General features: G+C 36.9%; 1 pseudogene; it reads right to left on the bottom strand.

Annotated features, from left to right (window-relative positions):
* LOC104166506 overlaps window positions 1-17495 on the bottom strand; it is a 34810-nt pseudogene extending 17315 nt beyond the window's left edge.
* Window positions 17496-21685: the final 4190 nt, after the last annotated feature.

Genomic DNA, 21685 nt, shown 5'->3' with positions numbered 1-21685 from the left:
CATCAAAAAGAGGAAAATTAAATATGTCATAAATTCCCCAGTGACTTCTCACAACTTTTACTGCTTTAGTAGGAATACAGACCACAGTGTAGCATCTGAACATTGTTAAAAAGATGCAGACCACACAAAGAGTTCAACAATACTTCCTTGGAAGAAAATATTATTGCTCCCAGTACTAGTCTTTGACCATATGTGTTGGTGGTTTAAGGAAATGTTTTTTCCCTCTTTAGGAAAAGACTAGATCATTTCATTAGTCCAGGATAATATGGTATTTTACTTGGAGACATATTTTGTCATCACTTGCACAATGTTTTGTTAAATATACTCAAGTAAGCTCTGAGCAAATCAATGTACAGTATGAATTTCTCCAATCAAGACAAAGCCCAATGTAGAAAGAGATCGCAATCTCACTCTTGGAGATCACAAGAGTTTAATTTTCAGTTGGATTATCATTTTAGGAAGTTTTTAATAAAAACTTTAAAACTTGTATACAAATCGCCCAACATTAATCAAAGAAAACAGATCTTCAAACAAGGACGATACTTTGGACAAAACATTTTAAGTCAGTGACCCTGGGACAAAGCAGTAAGGAAGGTCTTTCAGATGCTCTACAAAGCTTGGTTATGGAATGGTTGACTAAGTGAAACACGCTTCCTTCTCTTTTTTCTTCCTTTAAAATCAACTTTCTGTACCACTGAAATTTGCTTTCTTTGAACTAATAGATATTTCTACTGTTATTCATTTTCCTTGAACAGGAGCTTTGAAGGTAGTGAACTCTTGAAAAGGTACACTATATGTATCCCATTCTGTAATCATTTTCATTATTATTTTTTCATTCTATCATTAATTTTAAATGCAAAAGAGCATAACAATCTTGTTTATGAGAAAAATATTGTTCAACATAATCAAAACCTTGCTATATGATTCATTTTCCATTTCATACATATATTTCAACACAGATAATGACATCTGGAGTTATGCAGTATATACAGGCCCTGATCCAAAAGCTTTTGAGAACAGTCTATATGTTAATTTCAATTGGCCCTGGATTGGGTCTCTAACCTATACCATATTGCCTCTTTATTTCATACATAATTAATATCAGAAGAAGGTTCTTGCTAACAGAAGGTATACAATGATTCACCAAGGATCCTGAAAAGTTGAATTTTTAGCCATTCATTCAATTGGAAAGCAATACGATATGTTAGCAACCCTGACTTACCACTACCTGCTGCTTTCCAATGTTAATCCACATTACCTTTCAGAAGCTCATTTTATTTTTACATAATTATTCCTAGCATGGCTCATCATTTAAATACCACACTGATAACAAGAAATATAGATAAATTAATGCCCTTATACCTTTTATACAAATTCCAGCTGTGATTGTCGTTTTCCTAGGCTGTAAGAGCATGGCTCTTCCTGTTCCTGTGTGCTTTGTTTTGTTTTGTTTTAAATAGAAAGGAGTGCTGTTCTTGGGAAAGGTTATTGAAATAACACTTTACACCTTCCTGTTGCAGAACAAAACAATCATTATGATGGATTCTTATTGTAGTTGCCTTTCATTATATTAATGGACTGACCCTTCAGGCAAAGTTCTGGCATAGTTACTCATTTGTCCTCCTGAAATTAGTGGGATTACTCACATGCGTAAATAGAATGGGATTTGGCCATTCCCTTATACTGATTAAAATAATCCTTGGTCTGTAAAATAGCCCCGACCATTGAATTCAGTTAGTGGTAAAAACCATCTCTGTGTTCTTACTGCACCAAATTTGGCCTAATATATTTCAGATGTAATACACTTGACATTGGAGGGGGAAAAAAAACCCTAACAAAAAAACCAAAACAAACCACACACACAAAAAAAGCCCAGAAAACAAATCTTAAACAAGAAAACCTACCTAAATCTTAGACTACATTCCTTAAGAGCTGAACATGAACTTGCTTCTCTTACAAACAATTACTTAGCCAGACAGTAATTCTAGTCTGCCAATATTTGAATGTTTAGCATGACTGTACTTCGGTTTAATGCTACCTGCAGGCAAATATGGATTCCTGTCAATCTTCAACTCACCATGACTACAGAAATTAAGGCTTCCTCTTTACTACATCCAAAATAAACTTAACTGAAAAAGAATCACTCTGTCTCAAGAAATATCTTGCATACCAAAAATTGCAGCCAACATACAAGTAAAATCAGTTTTCACAGATCTTAAGGCTGCCTCCTGATTTAACTGTACCTCTAGTTCCTTTTCTCCTCCCACAATAAGGGTCCAAAGGATGTAGGAAGGTATGAGGGTTACTGCTATTACAACAGAGACTGTATAGGATATAGTCTAATGATGTCATATCAGGGTTGAAATACATTTCATATTCTGAGGCTAAACCGCTGCTTGTTTCAATAGAAAACCACTGGATTTTTATAAACAACAATGCTCTACCTCTCCTGACCTTGTCACAAAGATGTAGTGTCGTCAAACCATTTGGCCTTTGAAGTACTTGCATTACTTGAAGTCCTTTTGAGTATCACACACAGCTCACCTATTCCTACTTGTCAGCACCTTTGTTCAATACATACCGATTTGAGTCCATAAACTATCTAGCACTTGAAGCCATATTTCCTAAGGCACAGTTCAGTAGCTGAGGAGTTGGGCTGACTGTCAGTAACACATTCTTTAAAAACACATGTTTAAAGTACAACAGTAATTTTACAGCATCAATATTTTTATAAATCTCTTTTTGCCCCATATCTTAGTGCTTGAAACATGCAAGAAATTCCCTTCACCACATTATTATGTAGACATTGAATGATAATGTTTCCTTGGAATGACTAAATTTACTAACAAAATCACTGCTTTCATACATCACATTTTATATATTTTTATAAAAAATGTTTAAGTGGTGTTGAAACTCACCTTCATTACCAAAATTCCTCTAATGGCATGATCAATAGCCCCATAATCTAAATCATCCTTTTGTTCAAAGTGAAAATATTCTTTCTCAGGAGAAACAGCTTTAATAAGTTCAAGATGGTAGTGGAATAAAGGCTACTGGCTTGAGTAGCCATTCTACTTGGCAAGTCCTTGTAACCAGTGTTCACCACACCCTGATGAGAAAGGAAAATAAATAGTTGTCAAAGCTTTCATGTATTAGAAACTTTTCACATGTTCTCCACAGATCTGATGCCTGTTTTATACATGCTAGTAAATAAAATTTGCATATTACTGCAGACATGAATTACTAAAGCTTTATTTTACAAGTTAAGGATTCTGTTTAAAACTAATAGCTTACTCTGATGCATGACCAAAGAAAGTCAGCAATTTTGTCAGGAAGCCAGAGACTAAATGAGCTCAGAGGCCAGTCAGGGAACTGGTTACAAAACCATATGGTGCTTATTTTTGAGAATAAGAAATCAACTGCTTCTTCAAATTCAAAAACACCTCATGATTGTCTGATAAGAATCACATTGCACAATGTGTTTCACAGATTAATTACACTCCAGTCAATCCCAAGGAAGAAGATAGAGATACCTTCAAAACTTAAATTCTTTACAAGTACATCTGGATTAAGATCATGTTTCTTTAACATCCCTTCATATTATTATGAATGCAGAACATCAAAAAACCACAAAAGAATTCTAATGCCATGCTCTGAAAACAGCTTATATTGAATTCTGATCTTGAACACTGTACCCTAAATTATTGTTTGTTTCTTTCATTGCATCATTCCAGGATAGCCATCTGGACATTGCAGTTGCCAGTTCATCCCATATGCAGCCACACATATTGGCTTAGATACACATCCTGGAGTAAGTCATGACATGATAGTCAAGTATGGCAGCCACAGAAGTCATCAATAGAAGGTAAAATTGAAGTACTTTTAGCTGGACTGTTCTTTTCACCTAGCTTTCCAGAACAGACCAGTTCATGTACCTACTACCTGGAGGACAGTGAAGGCTGCAAGTATTCTGCTTTGCTTTATAGCCCACTTCCCAAGTTGGTTCTTGATGAGAGACTTTTCCTCCTCAGGTGAATTCCCACATACTGAAACGATAGCATTTTTAATTGCTTCAAATAATGGGTCTTTACAAAGGAAAACAAATGACACGATACTAGAAAGAGGAAAAAAATGCAGTGTTATAGTTATTACTGAAGAGAGTAAGGTAGAAAATAGCAGGTGCATAGAGGATTTGTCTCATGCACAATAGTATTTGAAGTGTTTTTGCACTACAGGACTCTGACTACTTGGATAATTTTTTCATTGTGTAAGGTGGGTATTTAAATTAACAGATTGAACAAACCTTTGAGCCCCACGCCATACATGCAGGCCTTCTGTGTGCCTAAAGCCCACCACTACACCAACACAAACATACTGCAACATGGGACGTGCAGTCTAGGTAGCACATGTGGGGAGGAGAGGCAACCAATATCCCAACTGTTTATTATATGTGACACTAGATCAGCTCAAGCACATACAGCCTGACCAAGAACAAAATACTTGGAAATGGTTCAATAAAGGGAGTATTTAAATTTGCAAGATCTACATAAAATTTAAGTATTTCAATTCAAATTTTCAATGAAAAATTAGCAGATATATTTCTTCACCCCAGAGAAAAAGGCATAACTGGACTTTTCCTGTTAAGAGAAGATAATGATAGCAAATTTCTTCTCAGCTCTGTCAAATGTAGAGTTGGGAATTATGCAAACTTGACTGTCTTTAACCAGGCTCCAACATTACAAATTTAAAATAGTTTGGACAACCAATTTAGCACATAGCTGGAGATACAAAAATCAGGAGACAAAGGTAGGCGCTCCTATAACATCAGTGTAGGCCAGCAAGCCTATGAACACCTGATATCATCATTTTTATCATGTCTTTCATTAAGTTTTAACTGCTAGAACCAGATCATTACATAAAAATGATCTTCCATTCAAAAAGAAAAATATCCTTGTAACTAAAGAAGTAAGTTGGAAATGTGACCCCTGAAGAGATAATGAAAGAAAAGTTTAAGACTAATTACATCTTCATACATTTTGAAAGTGGTCTCCCATCTTCTTAGGTATATCAACCACTTAGGACTGCACTGTTCCGAAAAAATAAAACAAATAAAACTGACTGGTAAAACTTGAACTGTTTAGACAACACTCTGATATATACTCTTTTGACAGACAAATAATAGCACCTTTATATCATCTTTCCATTATACACTGCATGATTTGACTTTTCCAGATCACACCTGAACTCATCTAAAAATTGTAATCCTTATAATTGTAATCTGTCTACCATTCATATCGTAAAACAGTGACACAGAACACTTTTTAATATTAAACAAATATCTAAATTGATTCTTCTCTTTTTCTAAATTTGGAATTGGACACTCAAAATTCTTGTTAATGAACTCTAGGGATGAATTTAAGAGCATTTATGGATAGCTTTGTTAAAAAATGATGTTACCATGCTTATAAAAGTCACAACGCATAAACCATTCAAAGATGGAATGGTGTCTGGATAATATTCCAATTTGTGGTTTCTTTACTTGTGAAAGACTCTGCTTTATTACCACACAACACATTTGTCATGGTTTAACTCCAACCAGCAACTAAGTACCATGCAGCCACTTGCTCACTCCTCCCTCCTGCCCTCGCCTGCCAGTGGGACGGGGAGGAGAATCAGAAAATGGTAAAACCCGTGGGTTGAGATAAGAACAGTTTAATAATTGAAATAAAGTAAAATATTTTAATAATAGTAATAAAAGGGAGATAACAAAGAGAGAGGGAGGAATAAAACCCAAGAAAAAAAGACAAGTGATACACAATACAATTGCTTAACACCTGCTGACCGATGCCCAGCCCATCCCCAAGCAGTGATCAGCCCCCCAGCCAAGTCCCCCCAGTTTATATACTGGGCATGATGCTCTATGGTATGGAACATCCCTTTGGCTAGGTCGGGTCAGCTGTCCGGGCTGTGCTCCCTTCCCAGCTCCTTGTGCACCTCCTCGCTGGCAGAGCATGGGGAACTGGGAAGTCCTTGAGTTCAGTAAGCACTACTTAGCAACAACTAAAACATCAGTGTGTTATCAACATTGTTCTCACACTAAATCCAAAACACAGCACTGTACCAGCTACTGGGAAGAAAATTAACTCTATCCTAGCCAAAACCAGGACAACATAGGTAAGAATTCAATGACAGACTTGCAGTGGGTTCAAGGAAAGACAGTCTTTATTGCTATAACATCTATTACTTTTTCATTTGTTAGAGCAACACTGACAATATTTGTATTTTCTCTGCACAACAGTTATTTCTAAATGCTGATGTGTAATCTACACACCTTACAAATGTAAAGTTCTGCAGGATGAGTTATTTCTACTTTACCCCCAGCCTCAGCTCCATAGTTACTGATCATTCTTTCATTGACTCCATCATACTCTTAGTGATTAGAATTGGAGCTTTCTTCCCTAATTTCATGCTTAAGAAAGCAAACTGAACAAGTTTAATAATTCTGACTAGAAATAAAGAAGGTAAATAGGGAGATATATAATACACATAGGTGCTTGCAGAAGTAAATATGAATATTAATCACATTGAATCTGAATTGAAAATTACTAGGAAATAATTAGCAAAGAGAAGGAAATATTCTAAAGCGTTGAATAAAAAATGAAATAAAACCTAATCCTGAAGCCTTTACTCGTTAATAGTTTTTAGCACATATCTAGATACATGCATATTTCATTAAGCATGTTATATTAACAGGGACATACGTTTAGACTCTCCAATAGTTATAAGCAGCATCTTACCTGGAATAAGAGCTGTCCTAATATCAATATTCACTTCTTTACACTGTTTAGCAAATAATACCAGGTTTGCTTCAGTATATTCTTGGGACATTTCTTTTGTTTAGCCTCCAACACTCTCTCCTATTTCAGCAGTCGTATCCTTCTAGAGGTTCTGCCCCAAGGAATTTAAGCTGTTCCAGTGCTGGAGGCCCAGGTACAAATAATGGACGTGACAGATACAGGTTTATATTTTTTTCTATTTTTATAAAAACAATCATTGCAGTGATAACAGGGGCAAGACAACAGTAGTTAACAGACTTTCTCAGCATAACTAGATCTGTTAATAAAAAGGGACAAGAGTCAGTTTTTCATAAGCACTAGGCAAATCAGGCTGTGGCAGCTTCTAAATTTTTATTTCAAACAAAAATTTCAAAAATAAACTGATCACTAAAATTAGATTCATACATGTGAAAATACTTACCTGGGTGTTTATTTTACTAAAGAAAAACTGAAGTTAGTTTGTGCAAACTAAAAAAAGGCTGGTTTTGCTAAGTAGTCACTGCTCAAAGAGTCTGTCTCTTACTCATGTCTAAGCATACAATGTCATAGCCTCGTTGGAAAAACCTACCTGGCTTCTTAAGTAAAGAGAGTTGCTGTTCCCTTGGATAAACCACTTATGATAAGTTCTGCAGCAATTAAGTGGCACATTGTTTCTGTTGTGGGTTAAAGTGTATTATAATCTATATGAATTACTAAAGAGTTTTTGTAGCACTTTCATTTTTTGCTGTAGATACGGTGGTAGTTAGTCCGTAATTATATTATAGTCATTAACAATGTATGTTTAGGATTGCAGTACTACTTGTCACTGCTACAATACCAAGGTCCCAACTCAATCTCATACATGCAGAGGAATGGCTGTTCTTCTGCAGATTCCCATTTTATTTTGAAGGGGGACAGGTGAACAGTCCCCAGACTTCAATACAGAATTGGAGCCCAATCACATCTACATAACTGCCTAAATAAAATGGAAAAAAAAAAAAAAAAGACATTTCCTGACTACAAGTAAACAGATTTCCAAAGGATGCGAGAGGAACCACAGAAATTCAGTTGCTTGGGATAAAAACTTCACTAGTCAAATAAAAAGGGGCTGTAGTTCATAGATTACACTGGCAGAGGAAGGGACTGAATGACATAACAGGATTTTCTATCCAAAATTACTATGATTTGTTTTCCAGTTTTGGAAAGTTTGAATATGAAGCAATTTGACTGACAGGAATACTACAGGAACAGGAACTATAGCAGAATGCCAGCTAGAAATCTGCTTACCAGTATCTCCTGCCCTGCAACTGGGGAGGAATAACACCATGTACTGGTACAGGCTTAGGACCAATGACTGGAAAGCAGCTTTGTAGAAAAAGACCTGGGGTCTTTGTGCACACCACATTGACCATGAACCAGCAATGTGCCCTTGTGGCAAAGGAGACCACCAGCATCCTGGACAAATTGCAGTGGTAACACATGAGGACACAATTAATTTACCCATGAACACCCAATCAGTACATGCATGAGTGCCTAATCAGTTCAAGTGTGAGCGCTGTAGTGGGCATAAATTGCAAGGTTTGGTGGCAGGGGCTGCAGAGGTGACCTGAGCAGAAGGCGGCCATGAACTGCCCTGTGCTGTTCAGTTCCAGCTGGCTCTGAAAACCATGTAAACACCCTCTCACACAGCAAAAGCTGCCAGAGCAGGACATGGTACCCCTGCTCACACATGTGTGCAGTAGCTGCTGGGGTAGGAGATCTGAAGACATATATAGACACATGGAGTGCTGAGGAGACAGGCACCTGGTGAGACACTCTCGGAAGCAGGCATTCCATACCAAAGGGAATTCCATATCTGAGGGACAGTGGCGCAGGGACGGCCCACGCTGGGGTAGGGGCAGCAGTGAGGGTTGGGTCAGAAACAGTTGCAGCCAACCCCACACTCAAAGGAATTGGGATGGACTGAGTGTAACGTGCAGGGAAAACAAGGAACGCTGAGACTAGGAAGTGGGGAGGAAGAAGATGGTGTTTGGCTTAAGCTGGACCTGGGAAGTAGGGAAGAAGCATATTTAAGTGGTTTTTTTAGATTATGTTCTCTTTTTCTGAATATTCAGATCAGCAATTTGAAATTTGTGTTAGCAATAAAGTAAAAATTCTGCAAGTTAAGACTCTTTTTCCTGTGAGACAGAGAAATCTGGCAGATTGTTTTTGAAGTACATCCTTCAGTGCAAAACAGAGCAGAACTTTGACTGGAATATTTTATAAAGTGTTGAGCAGTGTTCTAGATTCTAAGCCATATTTTCTTACTCTACCAAGTATCAAATCCCCTGACAGTGACTCCCATTGCTTTGGTAGCTGCTGCTGCATCCAGCCCAGCAACGCCACTACCAATTATCAGCATCTAGAGAGATCAAACAGATAGTAAAGTGCATTCTATGTTCACTTATTCCCTCATGCTGTGTCTGCAATATGCCTTATCTTCAAAAGCACTTGGACTTTAAGGAACATCAGAGGCTAAAGAGTGCAAGTACTTCAGGGAAGTAAAAAAAAAAAAAAAAAAAATCCTATCTCAACAATGCAACATACTTAAACAGCTGGTTTAGGCTATAAGAGCAGGTCGTCACCTGTACAAAAGATGCCATATGTGGAAAATAAGATAGAAAAAAGTTAGGAAAAAATTAAGTTAAACAAAACATTACTAAACCCACTTTTTCTGTTCCACGGGGCATAGACCTTAACTCAGACTTTGATAACAAAGGATGATAACCCTAGTTTCTCCAGTTATGCAGACTTTTCCTTTATTATAGTTCTTCTCACATATGAATTCTGACAGGTATGCTGAAACGGGTATCAGAAGACAGAGTTCAGTCTCAGAATGAAAAAATAGACTGTTTTAAGATCCTTAGAAAATAGTTTCCTGAGTTATGGTGTGATTTAATGTATTTTTTACACTTAAAATAATTGCAATCAATCAAGCATTTGCCAAAAATAAATGAAAAACCCAAGGCAGAACTAAGACATACAGAATACGTATACGTTCACCTACAAACTTCAGTTGCCCTTGGCTGCACTGCATTAAGGTGGGTGAGAACAGACAGGAGGAGGCCTTGATGTTGGCATCCTGCCAAGCAGTAGCAGCTCTAGTACAACATCCTTTTTGGGACCATCCTGAGAACAATTCAATCCTAACCCCTTGGGGAAGTCTTAAAAGATTCTGATCAAGAAAATTCTGCATTCAGAAATGCTCAAACACATTTAAATCAACTTTTACAGGATGACTCAAATGTCTAAAGCATGTACAATCCAGCAAACCCAAATGAACTCACAAGGAATCAAATGCTGTTAGCTACCTCTTAGAAAGGTCATGTGGGAGAGTTGAACTGCTTCGTTACACTAGTAGTCTAGCTTTCCCGTACAAAATTTTAGATTGTATATATCAGTTGTAGCAACTATTCCTTCACAGGAGAAATTTGTCCTGCTGTCGTTATCTGACCAGTAAAAATCACTGCCAAAATTATTAGATGCCAGCACTACTGATTTGTACCTATAACATGTAAACAGATAACATTGTAGATAGGTAGCGACACCCTCAGATGAGAAAATATTCAAGTATCCATGCCAGAAATATGCCATGAAATATCACACTCCCTAGAGTTCAAATGTCAGTATACAAATTACAGAAGCAGAGCCAAAACTGCTTGAGACAAATACATAAACCAAATCAATTAGATAATTAATAGAAGCTTCATAACAACAATAGCATAACGGACATCTTAAAGCACTAAATTTTGAAACAATACATTCAAATCTTATTCCAATTTATACCAGTGGCTTGATAATTAAATGTTTGATGGAGGACAAATGCTGGGAAAAGAATGCATACCAAAGGTGGTTACCCGTAGCATAAAGTGCTTCTTGCAACTGCCATATTTGAATTAATTATTTTTAATTCTGTGGATCAATTGACATGCCTATACTTGACTGTCATCCCACTTGCACAGAACGTGGACAGTGCACAGGGCTGCTCATAGCTATTCCAGGAATTTACAGCACAGATTCCCTTTCTGAAGTAATGAGTTGATGATTATATAAACTTTACATGAATTGGAAAACGGGGTAAAGCTTTTAGTTACCTTCAAAAGGAAGTATGTTTGAAACATATAAGCTGCATTTGTATTTAGATGTTGCTTAAGCATTCCTGTACAACTTACCCCTCCCAATAAGTTATTGCTCAAAAATCTTTTCAATTTATTGTTCTTTGTTCAGAGAACAGGAGGTGTGTATCCACCTCAAAAAAATATCACTAAAATGCTGTCTTCTGTCAACATTTTGTAGCTGTATAGACCACACTAGAATATATCTTTGTTACAGCAAGCTTTTTTGTTAACAACACCTAATACTGTGGGGGTTTTGGTGGGTGGGGTTTTTTGTGTGTTTCTGGGGTTTTTTTGAGGGTATTTTTGTTTGGTTTTTACTTATTGGGTAATTAAGGAAATAATTACTGATTTCTTCAAAAGTGCTGCAGGTATGGAGTAATTTGAAGGCGGGTTGCTGTTTGGGGCTTGTTTTCTTAAAGATTTTTCAGGCCAGTTAACTATAGGTTTCTCAGTGTTTCATAGTATTTGGCCAAAAGGGCAAGCAACTTCAGGATTGTGCTTAGCAAAACTGAACAATTGGAAAACTTTTTCCATCTTCATAGTTTTCTTACTTAAAAACTTTTTCTCTTCCTTTCAAAGCCTAAAATAAAACTAAGCTGGGCATGGGAGTAAAGTCCTCTTTATCCTAAGAGGGTAACAGATGGAAAACCAATTTAACATCAGTAATCCAAACGTTGAAGCAGGGTGCATGCAGTGTAACTGTCCTGATGGCAGAGAAGTTGGTCCATTGTCAGTACTGCAGGGTAAAACAGGCAGTCATTCTGGGAATTCCTCTACAACTCTACAAAATTTGTATTTTGTAGCTAACAGTGAGTGATAATTTTTCCCTACTGAAGTTAAAGGCAAAATTTCTACTGGCTTCACTGAAGTGAAAGTTCACCCAGTGGAAGGAAATGAAAGACTGGCAAAAGCAACAATCGCGAATACCCAAGTTGAGCCAGGTCAAGACAGTCCTTTTAAACACATGTTTTCCGTATTAGTTGAAAAAATGTTTTTCTTCTGTGGGTATCATCTGCTTCAGTGTCATAGCCATACAATCCTGAGGTAATAATTTATTTTGGTGTACAGGCAAATAAAAGGATAAATGGTAAAAGTATGTATTTTAGGAGAAGTTGGTATAAAAATATGAACATTGTTAGAGCCCTGTATTAGAATATTGGCAGGAAATCAGAGAGTTTAATACTAGGTTAATTAGATTTAAATAGCTTCAGAGAGAGAGACAGAATGGGCAACAGGAAAATATCATTCATCTTTGTAGCCAGATTGCTTAAATTTACCAGAGCTGTCATCAAGACCTTTTAGAGACTAGTTTCATGATTTTGTTTATGGTTCTGTAAAGAGAAACAATATTGACTGCTGACATTATCATGGCTTGTAATTTTTTCCCCCTTGACTTCACTGCGGCTGACTACATGAAAAGTGTTTGTTTAGCTTCATCTTCTTCTGCAACAAGAGAAGGATACCCCTTTTAATAAGATAAGATGCCCTGTCTAGGTCATGAGGTCCAGTGTCCTTCAATTGCAAACACCACACGTAATCCCAATCATAAATATAACTTGGCTTTGGAAAAGTTAAGTATGAAATGTTTCCTATTAAAGGCAATTCGAAGTGTGAGATCATACTCGTTATTTCCTTACAGAGATACAGACAGAGGAGCAAATCTACTGAACGAAACTGTCATGCTGTGGATGAAGGCCTTTCTTCATATCTGATTCAATTCCAGCCTTAATGAAGTCAGATAAAAACTGCACCAAGTTGGAAAAAAAAGCAGACCTTTTTTTTTTCTCTTCACAAGTACAGGACAAAGTCTTGTTCTGTGTCCCTAGAGATGTGGGAAAGTTATATATATTTTTTTTCATCACAAGAAAGCTTGTCATTTAGATTATTGTTTGCATAGAGATGCATCAGATGTCTGTTAGTTCCCTAGAAGTTTTACGTTGTTCTTCAGCCCAGATGTGATACAGGTAAAGGAGTTTTCTAGCTCTCCAATACTGTTACTCCTAATGGCACTGAACTAACATCACTTTCCTCTGGGGGGAAAAATAATTGCTAATCCCCACTTGCTGTCAGCTAACTTCCAGCTTGTCTTTGTCAACTCATCTTACTGCTCACCAACTTACCTCACGTCACATTTTTCATTCTCAAATATGGACAGAAGGTAAAAAGATAATTTCTGGCTTCTATAATACACTTCAGTTTAGTATGACTACAAAAGTCTGGTTTGAAAACACCAGGCAATGAAAGTGCCACATCAAAGCTTCTACAAATACTAGCATATATGAGTTTTTAGTTCTCTTTTCCTTCTTTAGTAATGATTACTGAATCCTATTCTGTGGATCCTTTGCTATTGAGGGAGTAAGAGGGCCATAAGCTTACTCTTTTCTTATGTTATAATGTTTGTTAATGGATAGTTCACTTGTCTCCAACTATCTCAGTTTAGCTAGTCAGACACTAATGCAGATCATACTGAAATTAACTGGTTACTTCTGCACAGTTTTGTTCATCTGCCACTTCTTTGTGTTTTCTTTCAAAGACATAAATGATCCTGGTAATTTAAATTTTGCAAGTAAGAATAATAAAAAATTTTTAATCTGAGGAGTCTGGAAGGACTAAAATAGTAGCAGAACCAAAACCCCCCCCCTTTTTTTTTTAATCATAAACAGGGGTTTCTCACTTATTTAGCTTTCACTTGCTCCTACCATACTGATCAGTTAACTCATCCTAGACACGTTCACTGCCAGAAGGGAAGACATGGAGAAATTGGAACACTAGTATTTTACAAGATATTTAATAGATATATTAAAAGGTCCATAGACTATATGGATTCAAGAGGTATGGAAATAAGAAATATTAGGAAATGGACCTCTCTACTGGGTCAATCTTATTCAAAGAGGGAAAAAAATACTGGTAGATGATTTCCTATGATTTCCTGAAAGTGTGGAGGGCCAAAACAGGTAGGATACATAATAAAACAACCTCTTTCCATCCACCTGCAAGTAGACAGGGGTCACAGAACACAACTGCTTTGGATCGTTGTGCTGAGCCTGCCAACCAGCGTCAGAGCTACTACATGTACAAAGGTGTTGCTGTCACCATTTGTCTAGAGCTGATTATGTCAGAACCAGAGTGAGGTTTCTCATTGGAATGATATGAGAAACCTTGACATCAGAAAACCTAGACCACAAGATATTAACTCTGTCTCTTCTTAGCTGCCACATTCTTAAAACAGCATCACAATATAGTTCCAGCTCCCTCAGGGTAGGATGTGAGGCTGAGGATTGAGAGAAACGCTGGCAACTGAACTTCATTGGAAACCAGCGGTGACAGCACTGTGACAGTAAAGTGGGAAACAGAAGAATATAGTGCAGAGGATTGAATTTCTTTTACCTTCTTTCTCCTCAGCAAATCTAAGCCAGCACATACATGGCACAGAGCATAAACATGCACACAATGGCAAAGAGTTATAATGGAATTGAGGCAGAGTTTGGATAAAAGCTGATGTGACTCAAGCATATACAGGGCAATCCAAGAAGTAACAGCATGAGAAAACAGGTATCAGAGAGAACCAGTTCTCTCCCTTCAATAGCAGCTTAGTGTTCACCACTAGTGGGGAAAAGAACAGAGGACAAATTGCTGCTCTGCAGACTGCAGTAAGTGGCAAGTCTTTTTGCTAAATGGGTATCCTACAAAGCAACGTGATATCTTGGTTTGAATTGTTGTTCAGATTCAAAGAAAGAAAACTACTTATGGTTTGATTCAGCTTAACTCCCTACATGTCCCATTACTATTTTGTTAGACATATTCATAGGCACTGATGAGAGGCACTAGCCTCTGAGTTCATCCAGCCAGGTGTACCTTATTCTTAAAATTAGTCAAAATTTAAAGAAAGTCGTGCATAAAAATACAGATTTTGTATAATTTAACACTAAAAGATAACCTTATTGTTTACCGATTCTCAAGGCACTTAGATATCTGAGTCCTGGACAGGTTTTGTGGAAATAAAATGTCCCAGAAAAGAGTTGTTTCTCTTTTGCATATAGGATGTTAACAGTCGTTAAGTAGCAATGGCCCAGGGATGGGGCCAAACATTCTTCTTGCTATGAAAGAGTACTTAACTCTTTTGAATATACAGAGAGCAGAAAGGAAATGCATAAAATTACTTTGCTACAGCATGTTATGCATGATGTGGAAAACAGAGGACTATATTCATTCTCTACTTCCACAGTGGAATGCTGTGATATCATAAGCAGTGATATGAAAAACTGTTTTCAGATGATTTCTGAATAAAACATCAGTGGCAAGATGGCAAGTGGCAGGGAAAATGCCTTGTTCAATGAAGGACTTATGTGTTTGATATCTTTACCAAATTGATTCTGCTCGAGATGAACTGGTTCAAATTTTAAACCATTTCAATATGTAGCCTATGTACATAAATAATTAGTTCAGTATTTAAACTAGTTGTTTGTGGGGTTTTGTTTTTTAATGAATTCCTTATAGAAATCTAAATGGCTTTGAAATTAGTTCCAAATCTGAATTGTTTCAAAATGTGTTTTATACTGAATGACGACCGGTCTTGACTGTTTGGCCACTCATGCAATGTGATACTACATGGGGAGCCAGAGTTCAAAACTAGCACAGAGAATTTTGCACCTTTAGTTGTCAGAGGCTGCAAGTTTAGGAAGGGTAACAGATTCTTTTACCCAGTTCATACTGTCCCCAGGGTCATACCTCAAAATAACACAGCAGCTTCAAAGACAGTGTTACAGGTTCCACTCCAAGCTGAAGACAATCCTGTTTGCATGTTGTGATCAGTTCACACTTTCCTTTGCACACAATCTTATATTAAACTCCTACTTATGTGAGAGATTATTATGGAAAAATAATAAAAAGTGGTATGTTAAAGCTATGCCAAATATAAGACACATTTATCATGCTGTCAATGGAATTTCTTACCATATCTCTCAATAGATTTACTAAAATTAGTTTTGTTTTATACCTATAATAGCTATCATTCTTAGAAAGGGCACATATAGTGTATTTTACAAAGAGGAAGAGTGATGCTTAAGCAGCAGGAAAAAAAAAAAAAACAAACCAAACCAAACAAAAACTGATACATGAGGCCTAAAAAAAGTGGTCAAAACCATTTCTTTAGGACTGCTTGCGTAAAGCGGAAGCCAGAAAACAGGGGAGTAGTCCTAAAGCTCAAATTGCTCTAGCTTCTGAACTGATGATCACATTTAGCTGACACAGATTAGGTTAATTCCGTTCTTTTTTCACTCCCTCTTTTGGGTTGTGCTGGGTGACCTGACTGGTGAGGAAAACCATCCTTTGCTAGCTCTGTTTTTGCTTCATGTAGACAGTGTTTCAGCTGCCTCCTCCTCTCCCAGTCCCCATCTGGAAATCAGGTTCTAGAAACTGCCAATATTGCTCTAGTCTCCCTTCTGAGATAATTCTACCTTTGTGGTAAAGCCCACAGCAGGACAAACAATAATCCAGTACAATCTAGCATGCAAGAGTAACAGTAGTGCACTAATGTTATTGTCTGGTAGTACTCTGCAGATGTTGAGCATCATGCTAAGGGCATCATATCCTTGAGTAACTTAGTCCGTTGCTAGAACTGTAGCTTTGCATTCAGTAAGTTTGGCAGGAGGACTGGGTTCTGTGCTGGGTAGATAAGGCTGACAAGTGTTGCATTTTTCTTGAGCAAAGTTGCTTCATGCACTCCTAGATCCTCATTTAAGCTTGGACACAAAATATATCATGCTTGTTTAATTAAACATACTATTAATAATAATTTAAGCCATATTAAGTCTAATTAAAGATTCAATTTTAAAGTAATCATATGGGATCTTTTCCCTTGTGCTGCCCTCAACAATGCTTTCAACATGTTCCCTATGCTAAGTACAGCTGTCACAGATCCTGGCACAGGATTGAGGCTCTAGGACCAGCAATAGTAAACAGAAGTAGACTAAATTCATTTGCATTAAGTGGCCACAGTTCCACCAGTCAAGCAGGCGGCTTATCTGGCTAAAGGTTACACAAGCTAAGAGACCGCTAATAGAATAGTATGGGACATACATAAACCAAGATCTCCAATGCAAAAGAAATTTAATAGAAGTCTACCGTGCTAGGTATATAAAACATCCATTCCTTTACTGCAAATATATGAAGCTAGTCCTGCTTGCTGAATGATTTCATACTGTAGGAATTCAACTAATTTGGTACAAATATGAAAAGAAACTTTGGGACTTCAGAATAAATATGGTTACATTATTCACATAAAATTACGAACTTACCTTTAAAACAATATCTGAACCAAGTATAGTTTTCACAACATTAATTATAGCTCCAGCTTGTTTGTGTTGCTCAGCAGAGAACTTTGCTTCTTTGTCAGCTTTGTGTTCCACTTGCACTTTTAATCCTTGTTTTACCAAGGACTGGACACCAGTAGGAGAGTCTGCAACCCACTTCTCACCTTTACGTATCTTTGGTAACTCCCACAAACAGTCCTTATAGTGAACACCTGTAAAATGAAAGATACAACGAAATACAAAGACTTTTCCCCCCCTATCAACTTAGTTTTTATTTAAGTCTAAAGGCACAGATTGCATTTCAACATAAACTGTGTCTGCTAACTTCCGTGGCATCTAATTCCCTTATGAAGTTTGAAAATTCCATTCATATATCAAATCCAGTAAAGTTTCACATGCATAAGTCATCCCTAAAGAAGTATAATCACTTGCTGACCTTAGTGGGATACTTAGCGTGAGAGAAGGTGGCAGGATTGGGCCCCAAGTTTTCATAAATAACACAGAACATCTCCAGATGAACATTCCACTGTTAGTTTTTATAGCGCGTCTTCCACAGCCAGCCCACATGGTCTCACACACACATTCATAGATGCCAAAACAATAACAAATTAAATTTTGGTTTATAAAAGGGCCTTGGCTCAGATGCTGCTTATACAAGTTTGCATGCCATTTACCCTGAAAAAGGTGTGGAACTGACCACAATGAGGTGACAACCTCAATTCCACTCACACATGAGGTGGGAAAACCAATAACAAAACTGCAGAATTAGGAAAGGGCACTTTGTTTTTCCTGGCTTGTGTGTGAATAAACTGTGTTTTGTTAATAAAGAAATGAAGTCATTTTGTGAGGCAGACTAAGGAACATCTCTCTTCCTGCTTAGCACATATATGCATGTAAACATTTATATATATATAAAAAAGAAATCTATAAAAATATATATGCCTGATTGTACACACATATCCATACTAAATGTGATGATCTGCAGAAGGATGAAGTCCTAGATTATTATTCTCCTAGCTTGCTATCCCTTGCAGGCAGTGGAAGATTTTCATTGACTTCAGGGAAACTGGATTTCTAAGCATTACACTCCCCCTATGCTTAGCACTGGTTCAAGGACTACATTATCACCCAAATCCTGCCTGCACTTTCAAAACAAAGTTTAAGTGATAGAAGGGCTACATACTGCTTCCCTGAACTATTCAGATTTACCTTTATGGCCTGATCCTCCAGAATACTGTCAAAACCCAACGCTGTCCGTTAAAGTAGTATGCACAGAGAACCAGGGAGATGCCTTGAAAGATGAATCAGTTTTACCCAAGTACTGTTCCTGTCCAGTTCAACAGGAATGTTCTCACAAACATCGGGTAGACCTGATATTTAGACACAAAATAGACCAATTAAAAAAGGGAATTAAATGTTTCGCCACACTCATACCATCATCATTTCAGAAAAGTATTTCTGCAAATAATATTTTTCTTAAATATTACACACAATCAAATGCCTGCTTGCATACATCTCATTAAAACTTAGTTGTCCTCATAATTAATTTGGGATACCCCAAGCTACACATTAATTACTAGCAGAGATGCAAAAACTAAAGCATGCTTGCTTAAACGTACACTGTCAGTTCAACGCCAGAAAACATTCTACAGGAGATTACACAGACCAAGCAGATACATGTGGTGGGAACACTCTAAACAAAGCCACTTAGTACAGAGCATATTTTGCTTAAAAGATATACACATGGCATTAGAGCAAAGCTGGGAACAACTGTAAGAACTTTAATTGACGCTAAGGAAATAACTGGCAGTATTTATAATTCTACAAAGAAAAGTTTCATAATGAGTTCACTGGAAAAATCCATACTGCACATGTGGGGATGATATTTTCAGGTCACTAAGATAACAAAAAGATTTTTTGTATTTAAAAAAGAAAAATCTTTATATGTAAAATGCTACAGAAAAGAGAAGCTTTTTGTTACAATCTTGAAAAGATATGCAATCAACTCTGTTAAAGAAAGATAATATGCTTCAGATACACTCCTCAAATTAATAACTCTTCCCTGTTCTTTGGGAGGAAGGCAGTAATTCATCACTATCAGCAATTACTATACACAATGCACTTGCAGTATCTCAGCTGCTTGGTTAATAAGCAGCAGGTAAAGTAAAGCAAAATCTCCCACTAGTCCCTGCCCATTTACTTGAGGAAGGAAGGAAATAAGCACAGAATACCTCTGATGCAAGATTTAAGTAATCCAAAGGAGAAGCAAAAATGGGTTCTGGAAATGCTTAGCCTATATCCTGTTCTACCCCATATGGCTAATGGAATTATACAAATATAAGAAACAAAAGATTTAACACACAGTAATTTTTGTATCCTAGATTCTTCTAAGGTCAAAGAGAAAAACACTGTTCTCATTTATTATTTTTTTTATCCATAAGAACATTCTAATACTTTGCAAACTGGTTGCACACTATAGGAAGAATTGGTTTTCAGCACTAGCCCTCAATCTGTAGTCAATTCTGTAAGTACTCTGTATCAACTTTCCTTCTTTGATGTTATGATAGCATTACAGACCAGCATCTACTCTTCAAGATTTAGATTCAAGTTTTATATTGGAAATGCTATTTTCTTTTATATACCAAATTTGAAAAGGCTGAATCCTCAAATCTCTTGCATGACCTATCACTTGCTTCAGTGTCATGCAAGCAACTACAGGTATTACCTTGAAGTGAAATATTATTCTAAAAGTTTGTGCAGTATAGATCACATTAATAAAGAGCATTCTAAACATGCCATTTCTGTTAATACAATTTTTCTCATAGCCACCTCTGGGGAAAGAAAAAGCCATCTTTTTATTATCTCTATATATGCAAAAGCAGTTAAAGGTCTGGCAGCCCTAGAATCAATAGGATCCAAATCTCCATAAGATTTTTCAGAAAATTGGCAGAGTTTAGCTTGAGAGCAAGCCTGTGAAGCAGATGCGTTCATACTCATACTTCTCCCCTCCGTTAAACTAGTCATTGGTACACCTGTACTCTCAGCCTAAACTTTTATACGTTTCAAAGCTCACTACTGTAACTGTCCCCTAAATGGAAAAAAAAAATTCTTCAGCACCATGAACCAATATCAAAAAACCCCAGACAACACAGTTCTAATCCTAAAGACAGGCTGTAGTCAAGCTAGAATGGGCTCTGGAGCTGAGTGTTATTTCTTTCTCTTACACAGCTCTTCATTTCATTTGCCAAGCTGCTGATTCATTTCAAGTTTGTGCTAATGAAACACAGCCCTGTCATAAACCTGGAGCTGCATGAGCTCCCATGAATAGTATCTTCACGTGCAAGCCATACCTATTTCAGGCCTGACCCTCCTTTGGGCACATTTTCCCAAATGGTCCAACGTACATTGTGTATTACTATGTACAATACAATAGACTGCAGACAGTAAATCAGTGAATCAGCTTACAGAAAATAACACACTTGAATTTAGAATGCTTGCCTAAGATAATTAATGTTAGGATAGGGTAAATTTAAGTCCCCCATTTGTACAGCAGAAAGAATAGTTACAGGAAACTTTACTACTGCATTTGAAGAATTCAGATAATTTCCTTTATTTTGTGGTTTTAACTGGGATGCATATGAAGTAGGTTAATTAATTACATTTTTTAGGTGCCATGAGCAAACCCACAGGAATATTTCTGAATGTCATGCTCCTGGGACCTTCTAATAATGTAAACAGTTTTGAATAATCATGCATCATGCCCGAAAGCAGATTTACAACCTCATTAAGACTATGAGCCAGTGTGCATGTACAAGATTAGTTACAATCATGCTCCTTTCTGCAGGTCAGTAAATTCACTAGTTACACATCTTTGCTGTACACACAAGCGTTATGTCCTTCCATTAGGAAAGAAAAGATAGATAATAGTAAATTACTGAAAATCGTTTGTACAATTCTTTTGTTTTAAAATTTTCTTTAGCTGTCTCTTATATCTAGTAGGCCTCCCATGTAATTCAACATACTGTTGAACTGGGACATTTGTTTTTAGTAGATTTTGCTTTCTACATTTACATTCATTCCCCTAGTAATAACATCACTAGTTTTATTATTTCATTCCACACAGATCGTAGATCGTGCATTCATTCTAATCATTTATAGTTCTTCCTTTCTGACATAATTCATCTGACAGACACTTAAAGTTTTAAAATCCCTTTGCAACAAGCATTTGGTGCATCCAAGTCAAACCTCCTCCAGAAAATGGAAATTTTCCACAGCTTTTCTCAGTCTGGATATTGTTGGCAGCAATCTAAACCACATCCTTATGTCTTCTTATTTTCTAAAGGAACTCCAACAGCTTAGTTTAGGATGAAAAAAAAAATTTATATAATACACACACATCCCA

Source organism: Cariama cristata, unplaced genomic scaffold (assembly GCF_000690535.1).
Source record: "Cariama cristata isolate BGI_N322 unplaced genomic scaffold, ASM69053v1 scaffold4428, whole genome shotgun sequence".
Lineage (NCBI taxonomy): Eukaryota > Metazoa > Chordata > Aves > Cariamiformes > Cariamidae > Cariama > Cariama cristata.
This window is presented reverse-complemented; position numbering and strand designations above follow the sequence as displayed.